This window comes from Cyanistes caeruleus, chromosome 6 (genome assembly GCF_971803275.1).
Source record: "Cyanistes caeruleus chromosome 6, bCyaCae1.hap1.1, whole genome shotgun sequence".
Taxonomy (NCBI): domain Eukaryota; kingdom Metazoa; phylum Chordata; class Aves; order Passeriformes; family Paridae; genus Cyanistes; species Cyanistes caeruleus.
This window is the reverse complement of record NC_141706.1, coordinates 45,021,839-45,049,482: the sequence shown is the minus strand read 5'-3', so window position 1 is coordinate 45,049,482 and position 27,644 is coordinate 45,021,839. Positions and strand designations below refer to the sequence as shown.

At 38.7% G+C, this 27,644-nt stretch overlaps 1 protein-coding gene across 1 annotated transcript in view; it reads right to left on the bottom strand.

Annotated features, from left to right (window-relative positions):
* The window catches only part of SSTR1 (somatostatin receptor 1), a 40,699-nt gene extending 14,328 nt beyond the window's left edge, over window positions 1–26,371 (bottom strand). The window contains exon 1 of the mRNA XM_086895198.1: window positions 26,091–26,371. The gene's annotated coding sequence lies outside the window, so the exon portion shown is untranslated. The remainder of the gene's footprint in view (window positions 1–26,090) is intronic.
* Between the last annotated feature and the right edge of the window lie 1,273 nt (window positions 26,372–27,644).

Here is a 27,644-nt window from a genome sequence, read left to right as displayed (position 1 = left end):
CTCTTCAGGTTGTGAAGTTGTTATTTTAAGGCGTATAGCTCTGTGGAGGAATATCCATCTTTGATATCATCAAAGTGAGCTATGTATTGATTAATGAATAAGATTTCTGCTGAATAGTGAGTGACACCAGGATCTGACATCTTAATGGATAAAAGTATCACAAGAAATCTTTAACTTCACAGGCCAATCTAAGTTTCCCAGTTTGGTCCTAATTTTTATCTACTCTGCTAAGATTACAGGGTTGGAGATTTACTAAAATATACATTCCACTTTGTTTCAGGTCTGTTCAATTAAAAGCCATTGTAAAGCAATGCTGTTTCTTTCTGCAGCTATGTAGATATCCAGTGAATATACCCAGGCTCTCCTCTGCCAGGGCCCAAATTTCCTGCTCAGCATGTTTCAGCAGTCGTCATTCACACAAGCTTCCCTGTGGACGGCAAACCTTCCATCCTTTCCATACACGGCCACTCCAAGAAAACAAGGTGGAGCTAGCATACTCATACATTCATAACTTGGTTTTCTGTCTAAGAATGAAAAGATGATTTCATCATCTGTACATTTCTAATTAAACTCAATACATTCCATGCATTAATGTGGTGTTAGTCCTGTGGTCTTGTAATTTGTGGACCTCTATTCTGAGCTGGGGTGGGTGGTAAACTCTCAGTGTCAGAATTTTAAGATGCACATGAATGGGCTGGTGAGAGAGAAGGGTATGTGCTCCTGTAACAGCTGAAGAGCTGTTCTTCAAAAAATTGTGAATAAAGTAAAAGGGAGATGGGTTTTGCAACAATGACCATTGACCTTTCTCCTTTTAGCAGTTTAAGGAAATGGGTTATGAATCAGCTGAACACTGTAGTAGTGGCTTCTTGCTTCACTTTAAGTTTTGTTCAATGCATATTTCTTACCTATTCAGTCCCTAATTTTAGCATTGATTTTGCTCTTATGATTTTATAGTCTGCATTAATTTATTTTCTTTCTCATAAGAAAGGCATTAAATAATCCTCCTAAGTGCAGTTTGAATTCACATATACGTACAAACCCGTTTCCTGTTGTACTTTTCTGAAAGGCTTACTCAAGATAATTTAATCTTTACTATGGGTTAGTTTATTTTAAATAAATATACAACAAACACTACAAACCAATGTGTCAGTACTTTCAAAGCATTTAAGATAGATATAGGAAATGGTATTTTTAACCTCTTAACTTTTTAAAACCATTTTGAGTTTTTACTTAATATTGCCAACTCTTACTTTGATGAACTAGATCTACTGGGCTTGTACATGGATGGAGGGAGATTTACTGTTTTTTAGAGACCAATAAATACACACCAAAAGGTCTCCTTTCTTCCCTTTTTAAAATGAAAATATTTTGAAGTGTACCCTGGGGTACACTTCTAAGGGGTAGGGTAAAAATAGGCCTGTGAAACATGTAGTGTAAGCTTTCATGGATCTGTCACTGGTTCATCACTCATCTTCTGACATATTTGGAATTCGGAAATCTTTACAGGAAAGTATCCAGTGTTGCCAGGGCAACATGAAACAGAAGGTAGTCTGCAAGAGAAATTAGTCATGTGTATTTTCACAATTTAGAGTCCCGTTGCATGCAAGGAATATGCCCAAGAAGAGCCATCCTTTGCTTTTGAATATGGCTCCTTGAAGGCAAGAGTGATGTGTGTACTCTCATGACAAAATTGGCCAAAAGTCCTACAGATACTTTAGAGAGAAGAAGCCATGACTGGCACAAAATGCAGATATTGTGCTGGAAAGATTTGTTTGGAACAAACAGAAATTTGAAGATACAGTTTGACTACTGTACTGATTGATCCTAATGTTTAGTTTTAATCAAGTGTTCTGGGTAGAACAGCTGAAAGGGCAATGCTTATTGTTTCACTGTGGTATCATTCCAGCAGTCTGTCTTGTTCTTCCCGTAAGGATGCAAAAACACAACTCCCACAGCATTGTCAGGGCAGGGAGCTTAATGACACTGAGACTGCTTTAGGCATTCAGGCTGCCAGCTTTGGGTGGTGCATGCTGGTTTGTGTTTTCTTGTCAGCCTCAAAATTTGACCAAGCTTTCTTGTTACTCATTTTCATTTGTTCCTTGATGGTTGAAATTTTGGGAAAGATTTAACCTCAATTTTTATCAGCAGCTCTATTAGTTTTATATTCTGTGTTTGGAATTTAGTTTCACATTCTGAATTTCTAGTCACTAAGATCTGAGAGGGAGCTGTCTTTAATCACATTCTGCTCTTACAGACTATTAGTTTTACAGTAGCAATAATCCTGGTCAAATTGATTTATTACAGCAATTACGGCCAATTTCAGGTTTGCTACTAAGTTAACTGCTGTCAGCATGACCTTATAACTCTTTTACCAATTCCTTAATTATAAATAATAATTATGAAACACAGCATGTTTCACTGCTGACAAAGATTGCCTATATCCTAATATTGTGTTATCAATATGAAGGCAGTTGGGGTAGTTAAGTGCTGCACAATCATTCAAGTGATCTTTATGACTTGCCAATTAAATAAGAAGTTAAATATATTTTTTAAATTACCTGAAAAGCTTAGCTCTCACCAAGTCCCTGTAGGCAAAGATCAGAAATAAGAAATTCTTCCCCCATTGCAGTCTACATGTATTCCACAATTTTTTCCCCATGTTTCTGTAAAACATTATGCCATCTGTAGAAAGACATAGAGCATGGAGTAGAAGAGCACAGCTTTCCCAAGACCTGAGATTATCAGATTTGCTTCTGTGTTCTAGCCATATCCGATGAACTGATACATTATTTTCACAGAAGTAAGAGAAAAAAGGATAATTCTCCTTTTTCTCTGCATTTCAATGCATTTAATTTCAACACTAAAGGTGTTCACTTCCTTTGATCACATCAATACCTCCCTGATACAAAAGTATTGTAAACTCCAGAACTGGCAGTGCTTGGTGGTCTCCTCTTCTCTGTCCATAGCATACAACAGTTCACTCTTCTGAGCAAAGAAAGACTTCAGTTTAATTATGCTTTGTGGTTTGAATATAGAGAAGTTATTTGTTCAACAGGAGGTTTGACTGCCTGATCCCTGTGGGGTGTAATCTCTATGAATCCATGAAAACATCTTTGTCATCTCCAACAACATCAACTCTCCCTTCTTATGCTGAGCTCCCACCATAACAGAGTTGAAAAGGGAGGGGAGGATGTGGGTGAGCCTCTTCCCCTTCCACCTTCCACAGTAACACACAATCCAGACAGAGGAAAGAGAGCAGCCATTAATTACAGCCTCTTTTTGGGGTCTTAATTATTTTAGTAATGACTGTACTAATATCCAGTGAGCCTGAGAAAAAAACATTGTCCCGTTATCCTGCATAGAGACACAATAAAACAGAATTCTCAGCCTCAAAAATTTGCATTCCAAAATGACAGAAAGCAGAAGGGGGAAGAGCATTACAAATTCCTCAAGAAGCTGGAGAAATGAGTGAATGAGCACTGGGTTTTTAAAGACATTTTGATATTTATACACTGAAATATTGGTGAGCTAAATATACACAGGAATATAAGACTCAGATCCATAATTTCTCTAATTACTGTAAATTAATTGCAATTATACTCAAAAATATTGCTAGCAATTTAAAAAAGCTTTTAGATGAAAATAGTTTAAGCCAAAGGATTGTATTAATAAAACTTAATGGTTCTGTGCACCAGCTCTCTGTTGGGTGACCTTCTACAGGAAGGACACTTGCATGTAGCCCATTCATACGAGCTTTATAAATGCAAGGCAGCAGAACAGTAAAAACTTGACGAGGCATTCCTTTGTCTCAATTTTGCTAGGCAGAAAAAGGATTCTCAATAAGTCACAACAATGGCTTTGTGGCCAACATACTCAGAGGGAAAAGGGCTGTTCTGAGTGCTTGTTAAGGAAGATTAATTCAGACTAAATGAAATAAGAGAGATTGCAGCTTTCCAAAGCAGTTACAATTAAACCTGACTAGCACCAGATGTCACCATCTAAAGGAAGCACAGACTGAGTGTGCTCAGCTTCATGAGATACAGTGAAGACATTTAATAATAAAACTCACCTATCCATAAATTTTAGACTTCTTCACAGTTAGGCACCAACTGAGCAGGGTTTTGGTTGTCTGAATTTAATGACTTGACAAAGGAAAGGGTTCAAAAGCTGAAACAAAATCTAGAAGCAGAAAATATACCAGCAAGACCAGACTTAAAAATTGAGTTCCTGCAGCTGTTCTGTGACTATGTAGGGGAATCCAAAATCCATCGGTATTATAAAAATAGTCATTAAAATTCTCCAGATACATGGAACTTTCCCATGCAAAAGTACAGAACTTTTCAGTCAGTTTCCCAGCCTAGTGTCAAAGCTGGCAGGGTTCCACAATTCAGCAGTTCCCCTACCTAGGCCTCCCGAGATCTCCCGGCAAGGATACAGATATCATCTCTATATTGTGAGAGAAAAATCTAGAATGTGCTGCAAGACTGGGAGGCCAAGAGAGGCCAACCTGCTCTGAAACACGGCCATATAGACCAAAATTCTTGCACAAGAAGTGGAAATCCTCTGTCTCAATCCTCTGATTCACTCAAACCATTTCCTTCTAATAAGACACCGTGAGTAGGATATCTGCTGTTGTGGATAGGGCAAGTTCCGTCTCAGATTGTTCACTCAGTTTTAAGATGCTTGGGAGGAAATGGTTAATCACTGCTGTAATCTCAGTGCATTTCATCACAATCTATAGAAAGGAATCTTTGATGGGGGAGAGTTTGCTTTATTTCTGACACAAAGCCTTCTCTCTTCTGCGTATGAACATGGTTCAACTCATAAGGTAGATAGGTGCTCAACACAAATGGGAGCTGGTATCTCAATGCATTTCCTTATCCATCTTTATATAGACTCTTGCCTTCTCTGGTTGCTGCAGTTTATATTTTTAGCTTTGCATTTGTATGCAGCAACAACCATGCTAAACAAAGGTTTATTCATATAAACAGTATCTGAAGACCCCTTATGACAAAAACCTGAAGAAATAGATATAATAAACAGCTTCTTTCCATTTAAGACTTTGCTGTTGCAACTATTTAAGCATATAATTCATTTTAATAAGTCCACTTTTTTCACTATGATTGTAAGTGTTAACAAATTTAATCACATGTATAATAATTTCAGGACTGAGGCTGAAATCTGAAATGACAAAACTGCATTCGTATCTATCATTGCTTGCAGAAAAAGGGTATGGTACTTGTAAGGCATTCAAGGTGCATTTTCTACCAAAAAAATCTTGAGGTACAGTTATCCTTTTGCTGCATCCAGTTGGTAACTTTTTAAATGAAATAAAAGAGCTGCTGGATGGCATAAATGTATCAGACATGTCAACACTAGGCTTCATTGTGAATTCAGCTAAAATGCTTCTTTTTTATCTCTGCTTCTTTTTTATTAGAGATATTTTTAAAACATTTCTTAGCATCATATCTGGTAGAATTCTTCATGAAAAGAACTAATAATACATTTACCAATGCCAACATGGGGTTTTCTTTTGACAGGAAAGTAATGAAAAAAACTGTCATAACTGCATATGGAGGAGGATTTTGCTGATCATGTTCTGTGATGGGGAAATCTGAATTGATATATTGCAGTCTGAAAGGGAAAAAATATAAACTTGGGAAATGGAAGGAAGTAACTAATACATTGTGCCCCTGCCCCCTTCATCTTTCAGTCTAGAGCTGAAAAGTCTAAAAAATTCATCAGCTGCAGCTTTCATGCAAGCAGGCAGAAAATAGATGTTCTCAGAGGCTTTAGAGACAAGGACCAGTGCACTGAATTAAAACCAGGCTCCAATGGGTAGCCAATGGACAATTTAGAGATTAGTATAATGTTTTTCATCTATCTTTTCTGGCAGACCGCTGCATTTTGAATCAGCTTGCAGGAATCCTGCTTGAAATGCTCAGTCCTAGCAGGCATCTCTACCTCTTGTGACAAAGATGTCACCATCAATCCACGTATGTAAATCTGCATCTTAAGAAGAAAGCTGCTGCCTTTTAGCCTGTCCAGATAGTAATAGGCTTTTCTGCTACAGTTGCTATTGGAATGCAAGAGCAAAAATGAACTGAATCACCCTGGAAAGCAGACCACTGAAGAAACATAAAATGTTCTGAAGCTTGAAATATCACCCAATGATGTTAAAACATATAACTATGGTGTTATTTTATTATCTTAAAAATGGATATTTTTCTCAAATATCAAGAAGTAGTGTGAACAATGGCAGTAGCAGCTTACTGTGAAGGTGTCATTCTTTGTATTTGTGAGAAAAGTGCAAATAATAGTAATAAGATTCTATGAAAGGACATCCAAATGGAATAGGATGAGAAAGGGTTTTTTTTCCTCTGGGAAAAGGAACTGTACAGATAGATATATTTTTCTACTTCCTACCTAATTAGCTACCACAGCCCAATATTGACAATACTGAGAGTAAGGTGGTACAGATTTGCTATGCACAATCCTCAAGGGAAAAACCTCTCTTTGATGTTCCAGATGAATCTCATTAATCCATAACTACCTATTGCACATTATCCATTTATGCAGTGCACCTGAGAGAGGAGGCTGTCTAATGATTTAGTTACTCTCCAGTTACTCTCTAGACTTAACTGAGTAATTTGACTCCTCTGGGGATTTTTTGTGTTCCTTTGCAGGTCTGATCCTAGACTGTTCAACAAGGAACATGGACTTAGTTTCTCAGAATGACACAGGGAGATGCTTGACACCAGTAGAGCTGCTGTCATGGTGTTTCGTGGAATTCAGAATAAGTGCTCACATGCCTTGGACAACAGCAAGTGAAACACATGCAATCAAAGAAGAGGATTTCCAGAAGCCAGGGAGCTAAGAAACAGCCAGGGATGCTCAAGGGTAATGTCAGCAAGTTTTGTCTCTGGAATGAGGGTTCACATTGACTCCAAGCCTGTGGGATATGCCTGTTGCTGCTCAAGCACCACCTACTAAATACATTTCTTAGAAGTAGAGAAACTACTTTAAAAAAAAATAAAATTGGATCCTCTCCAGAATATCCTGTTTTACAGGGATTTAAGTATGTCACAGGAAAGCAGGAGACCCATTTTCAAACCCTCCAAACTTGATGTTAAAATACAGACTGAGTCCCACCTTGTATTCTGACACCAGAGTATCTCTTGCTGAAGTCATGCCACTTTGTATAAATAGTTAACTACTCATTAATATCTGAGTAATTAGCAGTTATTGTGCTAGCACCAAGGCAAACACAGTGCAGTGAGAGGGTCAGTGCTGTTGGGGTTCATTTTTTTTCCTTAAGGAAATGCTTCTTCACAAATAATCTTTACCTCCTTAAATCATTGCTGAAATGAAATGATTCCAGGGAGTTTCTGAACTTACTTGTTCCTGCTATGTCACAGCAAATCTCAGATTCCTACTTCCTCTGTAGAGAGCCAGATCTGGGGCTGCTCCCAGGAGTGAGGAACATCATAAGGAATCTAAAGTATCTTCCTGACTGACAGCATCCAAAAATCAGTATAGCTGTTTCTGCTCTCTTAGGGAAATACCCCAGCTAATCAAAGAAATTATTTCTAAAAGGGAGCACTTACAGAAAATTGTGTCTGTAGCAATTTTTAAAAAACTGATGGATTTGGTTCCCAGATAAGATATAGTTTTGCTAATATCAGGGTTTCCAGGAAATGGAAATTGGGAATTCAAATAAGCTGTGCAGGCTGGAGTTTTCCCACCTTTACACTACCAGTGAGTGTTTTTCCAGCGATAAAGTGGCAAAGACATGGGTGTTACAACCCACACAAGGAAAGGTATTTTGTGCTATGACCTGAGTTCATGGAGTCAACCAAACTGTTTTCAACTGCTGTCATTGTCTCTCAAAGTAACAATTTTGTCAGTATTTAGATAAAAGAAAAAAGTTGAATAGAAATTAAGAGAGAAAACCTGGAGCTAGGTTTGTGAGCAAAATTTGTCCTTTTCAATCACAGCCATGGCAGTATCACACTTTGAAGCTTTTAAACATTAACCAAGAATAAAGAACATTTCCTGCTGTTTGGAGCACTCCTATTACATGATAAAGGTCTCAGCAGTTGAGAGGATTATCCTGATTCTCTCTTTCATCTGCCTCTCTTTTGTCAGACACAGTATTATCGCTTGCAGGCTCCAAGTCTCCAAGCAGTGAGTGTATTGCCTTTCCCTTGAGTATTGGGCATTCTTTAAGTACTTACACTCAGCTTTTTATCCTTTTCTGAGTATTATGTAGAGATCACATAGCAATTTAGGAAAGAAAAAAGAATTTGTCCTGTCTTGGATTGTTATGGAGCAGCAAGGACAGGATCCTAAGGAAGAGTGAGCCAGGAGCTGAGGGAGGTCCCAGCCCGGACAGTGCTCTCAGTGACCAGGACCCCATCCTGCAGCACCTGAGCACAGCAAGGCAGTGACAGGTGCTGGAAACATCCACAGCCCCATCCAGAGGGTTCCATCAGCAGCAGGAGACAGGGCTGCAGACAGGACTGGACACACAGGTCCAAAGGGCTCAAGTGTGGAATGGGACAGGGATGAGACAGAGATGTCTCTGCAGTGCAGCTTGTGTGGGGACTGAGGGCTCAGCCTGAGTTAAAATCAGGTTTCAAGGCCCACGGGCAGAAGATGTGGGTGGGAGTCCCAGGAGAGTCTGCTCAACACCATTAGGGCCACCAGTGCCCTCAAGGCTCTGACATGAATGTTCTATTAAATCCAGTAGAGACCCAATTCCACACATTATAATCTACTCCTGGTTTTGGTTATAACATCTGTCCTATCACAGACTTTCTTCTGGTAAGTTTCATGTGCTGATTTCACTTTCAAATTGTCACAATGAAAGTTTTGCCACTGACAAATTTTTTTGATAATCAAAAATTTGGAAAAGCTTGCTCCTTTTAAAGGTGCCCCAGCGCTGGAATACCACAATCAGACCACAGCAGCACAGCTCTCAAATGCAGGGTAAAGTGAATAAAAACAATTACAACAGAAAAAATAGGTATTTTGTGAAAACTTAATTAATTTAACTCAAACTAGGAATTGTACAACTCTGTGTGAAGGCTTTACCAGGTACTATTGAAAAGTCCATCAATGGTCAGATATAATTCATCCATTCACAAATTGAAATTAATAAACCTTTGTGTAAAAGTCTTAAATAAAATGCATTTATTGGTGTTTTTCTTTTATACAGCTTATATTCAGATTCATCTAATTAAAAGCCTGAAATAATTTAAATTATGTTTCTGTGCTTTCTAAATGGAAATCAAAGTCTTTACATACAAGAGGCCACAAAAGCTTTAATAATAATTAAAAAAAAAAGACTTATGAGCGCAGAATGACAATGCATAGAAGAAAAATATATTGGACTGAATAAAAATGCAGATAAAAGCTATTCAAGGGCTGTGGTTTTGGTATTATCTTGGTTTACTTTTTTCCTAAACATGCTGGATCTTTTTTCTTACTTGAGCTTGCAAAAATAAAAACTTCATTTTGATTTGTGTCTCATTCAGGGAGCTTCTAAGACAGCTGGCAAACAGTAAAGGGCACTAGCACAGTTTCCAGGAAGCTGCTGCAGTTCCCTCTTCAATAATGTGAAAATGATAAGGACAGGAGGGTTCACATTCCCACCGTGGCTGTGTGGTTTGGGAGCTGGTAATTGAGGTCTCAGTGACGAAGAAACAACTTCTCGTAAGTGGATCTATCTGGAATTTCAGGCAGGGAGAAGACTTTTCTGACACACATAATTCCCAGGTTGTGTGTGGCAGTTACTTGGGTACATGGACAGCTCTGTATGTTTTGCTGGTTAACATGAGGAAATTCTTAAACTGGTGCAAATTTACTCCATTTCATCTCCAGCTGACAGTTATTACATTATTACATACATACTATTAGTTAGTACCAATCAAAAAAGGGACACCCTGATTTCCTAGGAATATGAAAGAAAAGTATACCTGCAAAACAAGATTGGATATGATGCTTAGCTCCAGATTTCCTGCTGAGTAGTTTGACAGACGGTTAAAATTGGTTATCCAAAACACCTTGACTGTAATTAGTCCAACCACATATAGTGCATTTGCCAGCATTCCTTGGAATTGCATGTGCAAATTCTCATGTTGGCAGCTGAAGGCTACAGAAAGGGAAACAATCCAGGGCTTTAAACCTCATCCTGGAAAAGCCTGTACCTTTTGCTTTCTATTTTGGCAACTAAGACCTTTGCAGTCGTTGCTTTCTCTGTTGTTGTCATTAATGAGGAAATATCTCTGTCAAAAGGGTATTTTCTTGAGATTTCAACCCACACCTTTTCTGTTGTTCTACTGAGCTTGTAGGTCACCTCTATTTGCCATATGATACACTGGAGAGGAGAATGGGGTCACCAAACAAAGATTTTATCTTGTGAGTTAACTCAGTTTCTCAACTTGGCAAATGCAGAGGCTATACACTACAATTTTGCTAGTCAAACCTAGGTTTGTCACAAGGTTGAAGTTTAAAACAGACAGAAAGGTCCTGGCCCAAGGAGGATCCATTTTCTATATTAAACATAAGTGCAGAGCAGATATCATCCTTGCTCCACACAAATATCAGTGATTTTGCAGGGCACTGGCTAACAAAAATACAGTTTATAAAATGCTAAATTATCATTGCAAACCCTTTAACAAATTCAGCTTGCATTAAATTAAAACTTAATGTTTTGAGTTTTAGAGTCCACTACACAGGTATCAAGAAACTTAGCAAAAGACACAGCACAGATTGCATCCCAGACTCCCATGCTGAATGCTTTTCTCCAAAGGAGCCTGCAGATCAAATGCCCCCAAACTCACATATCAGCAGGCACAAATTATTGCAGAAATAATTTGAATCCTTGAGGTTTGATAAAATATGATTTATCATGTGAGATTTTATGCAGATAAATTAAATTAAACTAGCAAATGCTAAATGCAAGAATGTACATTTTATAAACATCACTCAAAATGTCAGTTATGTGTTAAGTGAGGAAGCTGAAACTCATTTTGTGATTGTGCTTTAGACACTGTACAAGCAGGGAGCAGCCACCAAGGCAGCCTCTGTCAGGACACACGTGTGCACAGAACATGGCAGTCCTCTCTCCATGTTCCCTCACTGCTTTGCAAGGAAAGGGGTGAGGTTGGGCTCCATGGGATGGAGGGTCAGTTCTCTCTCAGGCAGCAGCTGGCCCCAGTACAGGCTGTACTCAGCCTCTACAAGCTGATCACCCCTGTTCCTGTGCCAGCAGGAGGAGAAATTCTCTTCCACCTCTCTGATCTGCTCTTGCTGTAAATCCTTTCCTCATCACTCACACAGGCAGGGGACAAACAGACTCAGCACTGCACAGCTTCTCATGCTTCCACCTATTTACAGTGAAGAGGAAAGAGAGGAAATTCTCTGTAACTTGTTCAAAGACTTCCAAAGGGTTCATGGACACACTAGTTGAACTAACAAGAATCTGATGTGTCTCTTTGTCACTTATTGCTGCATGTTCTCAGATATAACCTGAAAACTTACACTGTCCCTGAGGGCAAGAAAAGCAAAGAGCAGTGGTGCCATTCTTATATTATCCATTTTCCTGAGCCATTCTTACTGGCTTGTGGAGTTTTCTTTCATGGCTCTGCTTCACCATCCAGACCTCAAGCAGCCTGTACCCAAGGTTTCTATTTACTACAGTTTTTAAAAAAAGGGCAAAAGTGGAAAATCCACATGAACTGGCCCAGTGGGACAGAGCAGTAGATGTACATGCTTAAACTTTTATTTTTCTTGTTTTCCTGTTTTGGGGTTTTGGCTGATCAAATGGAGTCTGCTACTCTTACATAATACAAGGGCTTTCTTTTTAGGCCACATTTTCAATGGTATTGGTTTAGAACTTTTAAGCACAAACAATTTCTTGGGATTTGAGTTCAAAAAAACACTTAAGCAATCTCAATCACAGAAAATCATCCTTTTAGTGTTGAGTTAGCTAACAACTAAACCTTATTAAAATCTGTCAAGAAGCCCTTCAAAACAAGAAAAAGCCTAAACTATTCCAGAGCATCCAAAAAGTAGTTTTCATGGTATTCTGAATCCCCTGAAAATAGGACTGTTATCTCATCTGTGCCTACATATTGCCATGAATATGAGTCTGAAATATTCTCAATTCTTCACAATCAAGACTGTTTCTTCTCAGAAGGTAAGACAATCTAGAGTAGTTCTTTCTTCTTTTTCTACTCCAGAAAAATATTAAATACTCTTAGAGAACTCACAGTCTCTAAAGTCAGTAAGACCTTTCACCAAAGTTTTTCAGATAACTGGGATAGTTTCCCTCTTAGTTATAGTACAGAAAAAGCTATTCATCCCAAAAGAAAAGTCAGGGTATTTAAAACAAATATATCTTGAAAAAAACACTTGCCATTCCTGAGCCTTTGTTAACGGTTCTAGTGTATCAGACACTGAATTGCAAGCTCCTGTGGGTGTGGGACACTGTGAGATCTTGGATTCTAGTTGGTTTCCAAATGTGTAAGTACAAAATAACAGGGAAAATTGTCAAGACTTTTCCCTGATATTTTCTAAAATATTTCATCAGCAAATTCAAAAGACTGCTGCTTCTTTCAAGATCTATACTTAATTAGTGTTTTATTCCCCTTAAACTTCTAATACTGATGTAATATATATTCAGGATAATATATATTGTCCAAAGGAAAAAGTCATTAGCTAATCAAAACTGATAAACATATTTAAGCAAGTATTTTTTTTTTTTTCACCTACATTACTTCAAAGTGGATGAATACTCTGTTCTTCTCTGATGAAAGAGAATGTGTCTGGTCTAGTTTTTTTCCTGGAGTTTGGTTTTTCTCTCTCTGTTACAGTGAATAGCTCTCAAAAGCAGAATTATCAAGTGAAATAAGAATGAGAAAACTTATTATACAGCATTTAATTATGCCAGACCTCCTCTCTAATATAATTTTGATAACATGGGATTTATAAAACTGCTGACATCAGTAATGAAAGAGAAAGAACAAAAGAATGCAACTCCCTTAGAAGTACTGCCTCAGAAGTTTGGAGCAGCACAAAATCCAAAGCAAGCCAGAAAAGATAAAAGAGCAGTATTTGTGTGTGTGTGTGTGCATGTGTCCATGCACACTTCTGAGGAAATGCCTTGGTTTTCAACTATTTTCTTTCTTCATCTGTCTGAATTCTTTATCACTGATGAAAAACAGCCACATAACATTCTGTACCCACAATGGCCACAGGCATTCTGGCCCTTTTTTTCCTCTCACACTGATGCGCCATGCATTAATTGTTGATTTTCAAAGGCTGTGAAAAGTTCATCAGTGATGCAGAGGGATTGCTGTAAATGCAAAGGAATTGTGTAAATGCAGAGTTTAAAAATGAAGCATTTCCTTAGTTTTGTGGTTCCATTTGCTTACTCCATTTTATAGCGTTGGTGAGATCCACTTGACAGCATGAAACAATATTTTTCAAACAGCAACGGTCAGCTTTGTCTTTAAGTGGTGACCATTTCATAATGTTACAGATAGACTGGAACCATGCTTGGGCTGAAATAACCTCAGTGCTTTGGGCATTAATGGACAGCAAGACATTCATCTTTCCATGGCCCAGATGGGTGCCCATCCTCTGCAACCTGTAAAAGGTGGAGCTAAATGGAGGAACAGAGGACGAGCGTAAAAGTCCAGTGAGTTCTTTATTCACAGATGGCCAGGCAGAAGTTGAAACTAAAGAAAACACATTCAAGCTCTGTGACACCTTCTTCCAGACTTCCTCTGCAGCAGCAAGGAAGGAAGGCATTTCTGATAAGCCTCATGAAACAGTGCATTCATTGATGCAGTTATAACCACAAATAGAAGGTGATGCAATTATAACCACAAAAGAACTTTCAGCAGGTAAAATTCATTCAGTTAAAAAAAAAAAAGTCCCTTGGGAACTGGATTTTAAGTTTTCACTGGACCTTCAGCAGGCTTTCTGCCATTTAAGGTGCCTAAATATTTTGGGTTTTTTCCCCAATTTCCTCAGGAGCACTTAACTCCACTTCTTTTTTCTATGTGTAAAGTGTCTGGAGGGTCTAAACCATTTGCTTACTTTTCTGATGTTCTGACTTGGTGTTAGCTCAGGGTCAGGCTCTTTCAGAAATCAATAAGGTCTAGCAGGATTTCCACATAAAAATATAAATACCATGTGTGTTTTTATAGATTTCTGCCCACTAATGAGGGGGTAAGTGTAAAGGAAAGAAAGGATTGGGAAACAAATGTAAAAGAATATGAAAAAGCTCACTAATATGATGTTTGCTTTTATACAAAATAGGGACACGTGGAATCATGGTTTGGACTGAGCTGTACTGTGGGATGTTATAATATACCTCTAAAAAAGAAGAAGTGATCAAGAGATGCTACAGCTACACAATACACCTGAAAGCTTAGATAATGGATCCAGATGAAGGATGTTTAGAACATAAAATTTATGTTCTAAAGTGTTTAGAGTAGAGTAGTAAGTAAAGTAGAGTGTTTAGTAGTTGACTTCAATAGAAATAATGCATGAGCTGCAGCAAAAAATTAGTATGGCAAAATGAAAAGATATGATTCAGATCTGAGGTGGGTGAAAAAGAGCAATTTATTGGTCTGATAGAGCCATGCCAAGTTACTGTAACAGATGACCTGATGTGAGTGCATTGACATATGCTGGTTGAAGCTTTCAGTAGAAGTAATGACAAGTAATTAAAAATGTTAAAAACAACCTTCAAAATGAAGGTCAGCTACATGTTTCTCAATCCAATAGGTGATTATTTCCTAAGAACAAGAATATGATATTTTTCTCTTAGTATTTAGCCTTCTAAAAGGAGACATCTCACACTATCAAGGAGATAGCAGAATCATTAAAAACCAAATAAAATTTGTCCATTAGAGAACAAGACTAACTTCTATTTAGCTAAACATGCCTGAATTGCAAAAACAAAATACATGCAAAATAATTCAATTACTTCTTGGCATAATATCCAGTATTCATCTTTAAACATCAAAACATATTAATTGCAAGACAAAATGAGTCAGCCAAATATAAAATTATTCGTGACTAAAAGACTGTCTCAGAACAATTATCTTCATGATAAAAAATTGTGACTTTGGCACAACATAAATTTGTAAATACCATTAGTCATAACATTTAGGTAAATGGTACACTATAACTTTGTACTTTTGATTTCCAAAATGAAGAAAAGATTCTTTCATCTCACACCTGCTCCTGAAGGAAATAGAGACCTGAAATAGTAGGCTGAGAGACAAAGAGCATTTCATTCTATCCCACACAAGCATCCTTCTGGGTTTTTTCGATAAACAGCTTGTACTCCATGTCAACAACATATCCTCCTAAAACTCTTAACAAAGAGCATTTTATGAAAGAATTCACTCTGATCAAAAAAATTCATCACAAAATAATATAATTAATAACATCCACTATTTTAAAAACTTGCAAGAAAATTTAAGATACATGTGATTTTTCCTCTCAAGCCATGTGCAAAAATGTTTACCAGACACCAAGGACTTGCCAACTCAAGATTCCACATACTATCTAACCATCCTTCCTGGGACAAATCCAATTATGAAGGCTTATCTGAAGAGAATGAAAAAAATTGCTGATTTGATGACTCTTAATTTTCAGGCAATCCATCACCTCCTATGTTTAGGGACACTTCTACACAGCAGGTCCAGAGAGCCTGTGTCTGCCTATGCTAACATCCCAACCCCACATCAAAAGGGGAGTGTGAAGCAACAAATTCTGAGACAGAATGTGACCAGAAGCAGTAGATAATTTCCTGAGTGGACAGAATTTTTGATACACGACTGTACAATCAACAGCTCCTTCAATAGCTTTGCTAATGGAAGTAGGAGCACCCTGGTACTCCCTCTCCAGGGGATAAACTTGGCTTCACAGCTCTGCCACTAGAAGCAGCTGTGTGAAGGCTCCTATATTTGCTTCATGCAGTCAGGACTATGATTATGAAGTCAGTGAAGATAATCTAAATGAAGCCAGCTGATTTCTCAAAGGAGATGAGTGTGTCATTTGTTCCCAGGCAGTCTATAGGGACAGTGACTGGAAGAGGTAAAACATAATTAACATAGCTGTTTAATGTCAGAAAGAGTGCCTTTTCACCCTCTAAGGAATTTCTATTACTGAAGATGGAAAAGATAAGCTTATTTGTCCCTTCAGTATTTCCTATCAGTGCTCACCCCTCCAGGACTGACTTTACTGACCCCTCTCTTCAGGCACTTTGATGTACTGGATAGAGAGTCCCGTTGCCCATAAGGCTATAGATTGTACCAGGCAGCCAGACATGTAAAAGTAATGCATTATCAGCTGAAATCTTGAGTGGATATAGCTAGAAATTCTTTAGAAATAAGCCCTTGTGACTATATCTTTAATGGTTTCAGGTATCTGAAACTTAGTAGTGTATTATGTTTAGTTCGTTAGAGGTCACCTGTAAATGATGGTTTGCTCACACAGTAGGAATGAAAAGAATTGTTAGAAAGTGGAAATCAGAATAACAAACATAAAGAAAAGAGGTATTTTGTATTCTTTAGTTCCTTGTGCAAGGCTGTGCTTGTCACCTTGCAGGGAAATGCACATATTGGTCTTTTAAAACATATGGTGCAGAGCTTGTTGCCGGTGAAAACAATATCCCACTTCTCTTCAGACCACAATCATCAGTCTCCCCTTCAGGTACAAATGCTGTAATCAGCCATTTGAAAAAAGCAAAAATTGAGCTGATTCTTAGCAACCCAGTTGAGAGTGACACAGTACAGATTCTTCCAGGAGAGCATTCTAAGCATCCTTTCAGATTTTATGATTTGAAAAAGAAGATCTAAAAATGAAATTCTATCAGGATCGAAGCCAGTGGGCGAAACATCACTGATTTTACTGCAATAAGAAATTCAGCATTCATTTTTGGCATCTTGATGTAAAGAGTTTCTCTGTTCAATAGTATCTCCTAGGACACATATTTTATGATCATTTACATGTGCAAAGAGACATCTGAGCTCAAAGCAAACAAATGCATGTTTGATTGTTCAGCCTGCCTACACAATAAAGTTTCCAGGTATGACAAGCTTGTGTGTAGAAAATTACATTTGTTTAATACATTTTATTCAGAGTTGTGAAGTCTTGTTTTTATAAAGTGGTTCTTTTAGATTAGCTCCTGCTTCCTTAAAAATCTTTCTTCCAGCAGAATGAATTTCAGCCTCACTGCTTCTTCTAACTTGAGAATACTGTCTACTTTATCATTTCTATCTGAAGGACAAAACCAAGAAGGATTAAGTTAAAATTTTTCTGTATTTTTCTGCTAGAGAAAATACAGCACTCCCTTGGTGTTTGTAGGTTGTCAAAAGAACATGCAAGCATGATTCCATGTTCTCTCACGATTGCTTTGTGACAGTCCTCAAAACACTGAACTACAATGTTAATTTCAGCATCATCATAATTTTGACTTCTGGGTTTGGTTTATCCTTTAATTGCCTTTTTTATAGGCTGTAGAGGCTTCCTTTCAAAGAATTAGACGATGAATACATTATAACCATTTAGATGTTTTACTGGACCCTGTGCCAAGACGTTTAAAATTAAAGTCTGTCTGATCCCCTTGCATGCTGTGTGATCAAATAAAGCCTGATGTCATGACAACTTGCTTGGCCTTGTGTGACTTAGTTTACAGACCAGCTGGAGCATAAACTCATTAGAAATGCCCACAGATTTATGTAAACAGAAATGGTGAAGTCACCTATGCCCAGTTTCTATATGACTGGGTTAAAGTAATCACACCATGCTAGAGCTAGGTGCTGTGCCCAGCTGGACAGGCAGATATTTGGGTAACAGTGCCAGCTCTAAGACAACAGAATAGACATGGCTCAGGTTGGAGAGCATTGCTTTTTCACTCAACTGAACAAGAGCTAATGGTCTCAACTATGCTTCCAGGTCTTGCTGTGCAGCTGTGTTAGCTTTAGTGGGAACCGAGGAATTACCCTTGCCTGACTGATTTTAACATCACAACTGTACGTCAAAAGCAAGGTTCTCTGCTATTCAGCTTCGTGAATCAAACTCAACCCACACCAGCCTGGTTAGTGAAGAGAGATTAGATGTGAACTGCACTTGGAAGTGGGGGGTTCTTCACTGGTTTAGTCTGTCAAAGACTATGATCTTCCTCACTGGCTGTATGAAATAGGATCAGTAATGTAAATAAAAGGATGATGTGTGCCTATTCTCTCCTTTGACTCGGGGCTTTCCTGTTCTACACCAAACATGGATTTATTCTGGCACTGGAAGACATCTCATCTGAGCAGATGTGTATTTGCTCCCTGATCAAACAGTACCATTGGCACATCAGCAACACAGGGAAGAGCAATCTCACTGCATGAGGTGTGGGACACATGGTGGGCATCTGCTGGTGAGATGTGACACATGCAAGCATCCACTTACCTGCCCCAGGTGGATGGCAGGTTGCTTGCAGGAGAGGCAATCATCTGACAGGACAAAACCTCAGCGTGTGGTTTTGGGCACTTCCACAAGCCATCTGTGATCCACCCTGTGCTCACTGAACTGGAGTTTTGTCTATGAGTTTCATCTGATTAAGGTACATGAGCTGTCATGAACTGCCTCCCTCCTAATGTTGCAGAAGTGTCAGCATACTTGATAGACCCACTGAATTACAATAGCAGTAATAAAGGGCAAATAAAGCAGCAAGTCAGATGTTTTTTACTTGAATTAGCCTTTATGGTAAATACTTAATTTTACTATTGCACTGGTTAAGAGGTAAAGGCTGACACTTCTGTCAGTTACATTGATGATAAGTGATGCTGTCTCCATAATAAAAATTCTCACTAGATGCAAAGTTTGCCAGGACCAACTGTACCAAAATGTATTTTTTACACTATCAAAAATTGCAGTTCTGAATTTAGTTCTTGTAACATATAGGTCAGTGAATAAGGTGACATGAGCCATAAGCCAGTGGAGGTTCAAAAAAGACACTTTTTTCCCCCAATTACATCTCATCTGACAGTACTATCTTCAGAAGATATATGCCAGAGACTATCAGTTATGGGGAATATAGGTTTTCCAAGAAGAAGTATTAGTGGAAATGAGTAGAAGTGTAATCAGTGGTTGACAGGCAAATTTTCCAGCAGTCTACAGGGACCAATTCAAGACATTTTAGCATAAAATGCAGAAGCTTCTTAAACAGAAAGCTCTTTTGTCAGATGCAACCTCTGTTTGATGATATGTGAGGGATGAACAGGGCTTACATGAAAGGGAACAGCATAAAATGAACTTTAGAACAGGTGAATAATTCTGCAGTGCTGTACCCAAATGTAAGTGCAATTCATTCTGAGGTGCAATTGATATTTATCAGTTTTCTTACATCTGTGTTTGCATTTTTTCATTTTTGGTCAGCTCTGAGTAGCTATTTCTATTCTGAGATTCGAAAAGTTTTATCATCTCTTCATTTAATATTTTTGTCTGATGATTTTAAACATTTATTTCCATCCTGTAGTTGCTTAAGAATTCAAATTTCATTTGATGGTGGGATGTTACCTCTTCTATACCTTGACTTCCAGTTACTTCCCTGTGGCAAGAACTTTACAGCATTCTCAGGAAGAAAGTTATACTTGGATTAAGCAGCAAACAAATCTTCAGAAATATCTTTTTCTCTTACAGTTCATTTTTCATTATATTTTTAGCATGATATTATAAGCCAGCATACTCATTGTTCATTATTTTCTATAGTCAAGGGCAGTCCCTGATTCTGTAGCCTGTTAATTATTAGAAAGTCTGCTCCAATTTAGTAGTAGTTTCTACTTCACCACAGCAATTTTTTTGAATGTGACAGGTAAGGGTGTGTCAGAACACTTTTTATATCACACCCTTATTTTCACTTGTCAAAAGTCACAGGGTTGCATCCGACAAAGGAAATTTTCTTCCACATACGCAGCATTTGGCATCATCAGTCCTTGAACTGGTTCTTGAAGTTCCATGGAAAATATGTATCTCAGCTGTTTACAGCCCTGTCACATATTTTGGGTGATCGCTCCTCCCAGAGCCAGCAGTGGTAATCCACTGTTCCCACAGCAACGCAGCAATCTTCAGCCTGACTGAGAGGCCATGCTTATTACCAGGCACAGCTAACTTGTAGGAATGCATCCAGTTTATTGCTCTAGAAGGTCACCCTTTCTATGATGATATAGGCAATTAAGTGTCATGGTTCAATTTCAGCTGGCAAATAACTACCCTAAGTACCTTGCAGCTGCCCACTCATTTCCCTTTCCCTGCCCACCCCCACCAAGGAGATGGGGAGGAGAATCAGGACAGAAAAGAAAACAGAGTTCATGTATTGAGATAAGAACAGTTTTATAACTGAAACGAACACAGCAGTAATTGTAATAAACATGAGAGCAAGAGAGGGAGATAAAACCAAAGAACAAGTGATGTACAGTACAGCTGTTCACCACCTGCTGACTGATGACCAGCCTGTCCCTGAACCACAATCACAATCCTGCTCCTGGCTAACTCCCCCCAGTTTATATTCTGGGCATGATGTTCCGTGGTATGGAACATCATTTTGGCCAGCTTGATCACCTGTCCTAGCCAGGCTCCCTCCCAGCTTTTTGTGTACCTCATCACTGGCAGAGCATGAGATACTGAAAAATCCTTGACAGAGGGTAAGGGCTGCTTAGCAATAACCAAATCAGTGTGTTACCAACATTATTTTCATACTGAATCCAAACCACAGCACTGTACTAGCTACTAAAAAGAAAATGAGCTTTATCCCAGCTGAAACCAGGACACTAAGTCACAGAAAGTTAAAAGTTAATTAAACATGATTTTAGTTGTCACCCAAAAAGATTAATTCCCCTTTCATGCCATCATCATTCCTTCACTTCCAGGCATCCATCGGACATGAGGCTGAAGATGAGACTAAGTGTTCTCCCTAACAGCAAACTCACTCTTGTTACAGATGGAACTGAAGGAGTAACTGAGTATAAACTGGAATCACAGAATCCTGAGTTGGAAGGGATGCAAAAATACCAGTGAGCCTAACTCTTGGCCCTGCACGGAACAGCTCCAGAATCACACCATGTGCAAGCTTTAAAATCTTGTTTTATTCTCCTTTGCACAGTAACATCAACTTAAATATGGGGTTTGCTTTATCTGGTTTGTCTTGGACAGTGATGTTCACAAATGTGGAGTCTATCATCTTTGATTGTTTATTTATGTGAGAAAGCCAACTTTATTCAGTACAAACACTTCAGGAGTTTTTGCATTCTTCCAGAGACTGAATCTGATCACTTTTCTTGTGCTTTTTACTGACCTAAGACAAACTGGTTTTTTTCACCCAGTTGAGCATGTTTTCACATGCTGTCTAGGTCAGGGCACAGTAACTGCATGTCCCAGTACCACAACAGCAACAAAATCAGCTGATTTCGGGAGTTTACAGAATTCAACATGATACATTAATGTAGTAAGTGCTGAAACTTAAAATGGGATGTCTTGACTGAACTGCAACTGCAGGTAGTGAATTATAAATGTTAGAAAATCTCACAGGTAGTGAGAACTGCTCTGTCTTTGCCTGCTGTTCTCATTGAGCAATGACTAGTAAGTGCCCTAGTTGAGCTATTTTGTTTTCTAATTTTCCTGGCTGTGCTAACTCCTTAAATGTGTCAGAGAAAAGTACTAGCTGTAGGACTGAACCATTCTTTTCCAGCAATCACTGAGGTTAAAAGCAATTAAGGCATTGTACTTGGAAAAACTCAACAACTGCAGCAACACTCTGGAAACCTTTACATAGGTATAACATAAGCAATATGAGGCATGTTTTTTCTCCATTTACCAGCCAGAAGAATGTAAATATCTTACTTTGAATATGTTAAAGCATACAGCAAGATCCTTGTGAGATAATAATTTATTATTTTAGCTCTGCTTACTCTTAATCATGAGTTCAAAGGTTCTTTCAGACTGACCTTTCCAAATGTCAGTGTTTTAAAGCAAAATTTATGGGATGTCTTAATGCATCATTAGATTTCCTATGCAGAAAAATCCTGACCCAAAGTCCTTTGAAACCCATTAGAAGTTCCCATTGACTAAACAGCATTAGGTCAGGTCAATAATTACTAGAACTGAGGCTAACTCATGATCCTGTATCTAAGCACAGACCATCTTTTAAGCATGTTCAAAAGTGGTGCTAAGCTGGGATCTCAGTCTCATCTTGAATATTTGACTTGTGTAAGGTAATGGTAATAAACTGTTTGCATTTTGCTGTACACAGAGATGTATGGATCTAGAGGGAGAGTTGAAATGAAGGTGCTAGCAAAGATCTCAGATTGCACAACACTGCAAAGTCAAAAAAAGAGCTTGCAGGAAGGAGCAGCTCTCAGACTTCCAGTGTTGTTTTGTTTCCTGTTCTCCCATACTTTAAAAGCAAAGGGCTTTCTGACTCTTCATAGTCTTGACTCACTTTGAGAGTCTCTCAATGCAAAGGAAAATGCATTTTCACAGACCAAAGCTAACTTTCTTTCTAATTATTCCCAGAAAGAAAAAATTACCTACAAGAAAATTACATACCAGGAATTGTAAAAAGAAAATGAGATGATAGAATCTTTCCCTTATTATACTATTTTTTGAGCCTAAGGATAGTGAAAACAAAGTGCTCAGCACTCCGAATTCTGTCTGCTTTTTTCTTTGAAGGCCTCTGCTTATCCTATGTGTTGAAGCAGAGATGTGCAATTTAGCAGTGGGTTGCTTTTATATCAGATATGTGTTTTTCATCTCCCTCAGGAAAATCTGTCTGTACCTTGGACCTACTGAATAGCTCAAGATGATGGTAATTCAAGCAATAAAACCCTTCAGATAATTGATATGTACAACTCCAAGTACAGTAAGTGAACAACAAGTTTTTGCTGCATCCAAATTTACAAGTTAAATCAGATTATGGAAGTGAACACTACTGAGCAATGGGGCTCTGCACAGCTGCAGAGACTGCCTGGGTGACTCTCAGATCCAAGCAATGGCAGGCAGCACTGTCCTGTTGTTATACCATAAGGCACAGCAGAAAGGAAACATGGCATTGGAAATAAAAATTATAGTGATCACCTTGTCAGAAATCTGAAAAATTTTCAGACAGTATAGTTCTGCAAGCAAAGACAGATAGTGCAAGTGAAATAAAGATCAATTGTGCAAGTGATCATTAAAGCCTCTGCAGGGGGCAATAAGTATTGTTTTGTTTTGCAGAGATTTTCATATATTTCTTTCACCTGATATAGGCAAACTTACTACTCCTAAGGAGCAATTTTTTGTCTGCTTTGGGAACTTCTGCCTTCTAAATAATCACTTGAGTTTTTTGTGTGAAATACTAACTAACTTTAAAAAAAGTTCAGAATGCTTGAAATAAAGAATAGCTTTTTCCAAATGGTACAAGTACCTCAGCAAATCCTCACACCAAACTGCCTTTGTCACAAGATTAAAATGCAATATCTCTTTGGTCGGGCTTGCATTACGGAAATAGATTTTTGTTGTATGGTGGTTTTTTTTCCCCCTCAGTTCTATTTCTAGCCCATTTTAAATGTCAATACAACAGAAAGGGGAGTTTAAAATTTGGGCTTGGTTAGACATAAAACAGCACTTGCTTTGTAGTTCTTCTCATTTTTCCAAATGTTTTGACATAGAAAAATGGTTGTTATTATTTTTTCATCTACTGAATTGATCCTGAAATGTTTGCTACAACATTCCCAGTACAGAAAATATGGTTATTAAAAAAGGCTGGAAAGTATTGAATTAGAGGCAAAGGTGTATTTCAGAGGTGTTTTGGTTTAGTGTGATAAGACTGTTAGGCATTATATTGCTTTTACATGTCTATGGTGAAGTGCTATTGATTTTTCCTGCCGAGATACTAATCTCATAGGCATTACTGAATAAATACAGTAAAAATAAGGCTAAAATTCTGTTTAGCAATATTAAACATTAAATACATAAAGGCAATAGGTTATACTTTCAAAATGAAACCTTAAAAAATGCTTTTAAAGAAAGCCATTCCCTCCAAGAAGTGGTTTTCAGAAAGCAAAGGTGGGTCTGTCAAACAGTTCTGTCTAACTTAGGGTGCCTGAATTTATTTACTGCCCAGAGGCAAGGCAGTGGTGCCATCACAGAATCTAAGTTGGCTAAACACATATAAAAATCTGGGTCAGCAATGCTTCACCATGCTACAGGCTAAAATATGGTCAAAGAATTCAAAACAGGTTTTTGTTTAGTGCTCAGTTTGACCAAAAACAGGATGGAAAAGGAAAAGGAAATGTGTGGCACAGTAACAAGCACCTTTCTTATTTTTACTTCAACAAACATTTGTTTTCAGACCAACAGTGGGCTGAAGTGGGACCTGTTAAAAAACAGAGTCCATGGCCAAGATAAATCTGCTGGGGAGGGGAGGGGAGGGGAGGGGAGGGGAGGGGAGGGGAGGGGAGGGGAGGGGAGGGGAGCTATCCCCTCCATGGTACAGGTGAAGGACCACATGCCATCATGTTGAGCCTTATGGAGTGATTGAGAGAAAGTTGAGTATTAGCTTTGTGTTTTAGGAATAGATGGTCTTTTCCCCTTGCATGTAGGCTGTGATGCTCATGGAGAGACTATTAGCAGAGAAAGCCTGAGAGATCTGGATCCAGCCCCCACTGATTTGTTTTGAAAACATTGTCATACAACACCAAGCATCCAATAGAATCCCTGGTACAGGGCAGTGAGATGGGGTCACTGTTTCAACAAGCCTGAGGCACGGAGGAGTGGAAAGAGAGATTTGTCTGCTGTGCACAATACGATGGACCTGCTCTCTGGAAGGGTGGTATGGGTCTACAGCATGGCTGCAGTGAACTTTGGACTGGAATGTCTTTTCCAGGGCAGTCCTCAGAAGCTGTTTTGTGGAACAGTGGAGATGTGAACAGCATGAGGGGATTCTCCATCTTGTCCTTTGGAAATAGACCTAAGCTAGGTTATTTAGCCAGTTCTGGTAAAAGTTTTCCATTGTTATGTTTTAACTACAAACATTTCTGGCTGAATAACATAATAAAAAAAAACTGAACTGAGGTTTGGTTCCACTTTCCTTTTTACCTTTCCCAACATCACTTCTCCACTGTCCTCATTTAGGGCTACTGTTGCAGTCTGGGACATCTTGATAAAGTCCCAGAAATTTAGAGGACATATATTTATTGCTTTGGTTTCTGCATCATCTGTTGCTCACTTGTCCATTAAACAGGGTATGGAACATAAAACCGCATACAATGACAATAAACAAAAGACTGGGGGATAAGTAGAATAGCTTTTCAACAGTCTTTCAAGGAAAAAAAAAACAAACCAAAGCAACAACATGCACCTGCTCTTGTGCTCCTGCTCATTTTTACTGATTATGCACTTAGTCTTTATCTGTAACACCTAAGTGAGGGTTTGTGTTTCAGCCTGACCTCCCTGGCTCAGCACTTAGCCACCCTGTCTTACGAGATCACTGAGGGTCAGGAGTGCACATCCTTTAAAACCTGTGTAGAAATATTCTCTGCACAATACTCCACAGGATTGTAAGAATGAAGAGATAGACAGAAAACAGATTAAGCCTCAAGGAATTCAGTGTTATTCCAATATAAAATATTTCAAAATTTAAGAAAGAGTATGGATCGTGGTTAGGTCCATGACATAAAGGAATATGACTTACAAGACTGAAAGTAACTACTGATAGTGACATTATCACTACTCTCCAAAGTAAAGGAGCACACGTTTCTTTGAAGTACTAACATCTAATTAGGATCAAAATATACAAAACACAGAGAAACCTTGAAAATCAGACCAAAAAAAAGGCTGGTTTGAAATTGAGAACTGACTCATCTATAAACCAAAACTTTAAGGAATTGAGACACACGTATTTTGCAAAGATAGAAATTAATATACATAAATGAAAACCATAGGTTTAACATATCATCTATAAGCAGATAACACTAAAGTTAACCTGTTGACATTTCTTTATTAACTCTGTACATAACCCAAAAAAAAAGCCTTACCCCACAGGAAATCTGCTTCTCATTCCCTTTTGTGAGATAAAATGTTACCATTCCTGTTGCTTTTTATGAAGACAGCAGTGCAATGGTATAGCAGGACTTCTTCATGTCAGGTTCCAGGAAGACTTTCTATTTTGGGGTAAGTACATTGTACAGTTCTCTGTTCTGCTGATTGCAGAGGTTCATCTTGCCTCCTGCAGTTTTGGCACACATACTTTGTCTAACACTTTATGTTTCTACTAGACATGCCAGTGAGCTGTGTAGGAGTACTTTTGCCACTGAAACAGGCAGAGGGACTTTCTGTCACTCACATTCCTTATTGTTTTCCCTGCATTGTTTGGGTGCTCAAACTCTACTTCTCTGAATTACGTTAGGCAGATAAAAACACTTATAAGTCTCCTGTTAAAAACTTCCAAGTGACTAATTTGTTGTCGGCATGGCACAGTTATCTCCATCTTCTGTCTACCTCAACCTTCTTTCTCCCTACAAAATGTTCACAGAAATTCAGGTGCATATTAAATTAAAGCAGTAAAGGGAAAAGTTCCAGCTCTTTATGAGGATGGAGATTTCACTCACAGATACATTGCTGGGTGGGTGTCCTATGGTGATTCTTCAGGTACCTGTGTGACTCTAAACTCCAGATATTTCAATTTCCCCTTTCCCAGTGTTTTCCCTCTGGACACTCTTACCTTCTCACCAAGATATTCCACAGCCACAGGAATATAGGAAATATATCCTATTCCACAGGAATAGGAAAGGGCTTGGGGAAGGGTTGAAGTGCTTTTGGCAATCTGAGGAGCTCTGGGTGAGCTGGGAGGCACTGAAGATATTTATCCTCCCAAATCCAATTTCTGGGTCTCCCAAGAGCAGTCCACACTTCTCACTAAGACCTCTTTCATCTCTTCCCCAAGCCCTTTCCTATTTCAGTCTTTTATGATGGAATAACCCCAGTCTTTTAAAGAACCTGCCCTGGGTCACTTCACCAGCTCTGATTTTCTCCACCAGTCACAACCCCAGGGTACGATTTGTGGCCACCTCCCAGCTTAGTGTGAGTATATCTGCTGTACTGCTCTCTCCACCTGCTGCTCTGCCCACATGGCTGCAGATTTTTAATTTCACAAACACTCACATTTCCTGTTAGCTGCTTGTATCTTCTGCCATCTCCCATTTCCAGCTGCCAGCCTGGCTTCTCTGGTCCTGGTTGTCCTTGATCAGCAAAGCTTCCCATACACAGACAGCCAAAAGCCCACGACCAACATTTAACACAGCACCAGGTAGGACTCTGAGGGCAAAAATAAAGACTTTACACAAACAAAGTATCTTTCTGAAGGGGTATGATGTGTGAAGAAGATGAAATACTTCCACCCTTTACCACTCCACTTAAAGATCGCGAGTGCTGGCAGCTGCAGCCAGGGCAGTAAAGCTCCCTCGGTTTTCGGTTCAAGGTTGTTGAGTGAGGAACGTGCAGTGAGTTATGAGAGCACAGTGAGAGGTGTGTGGCAAAGAGTATCACAGCACAGTGTGGTGCAGTGCTTATTTGAACACTTGGGCCCTACT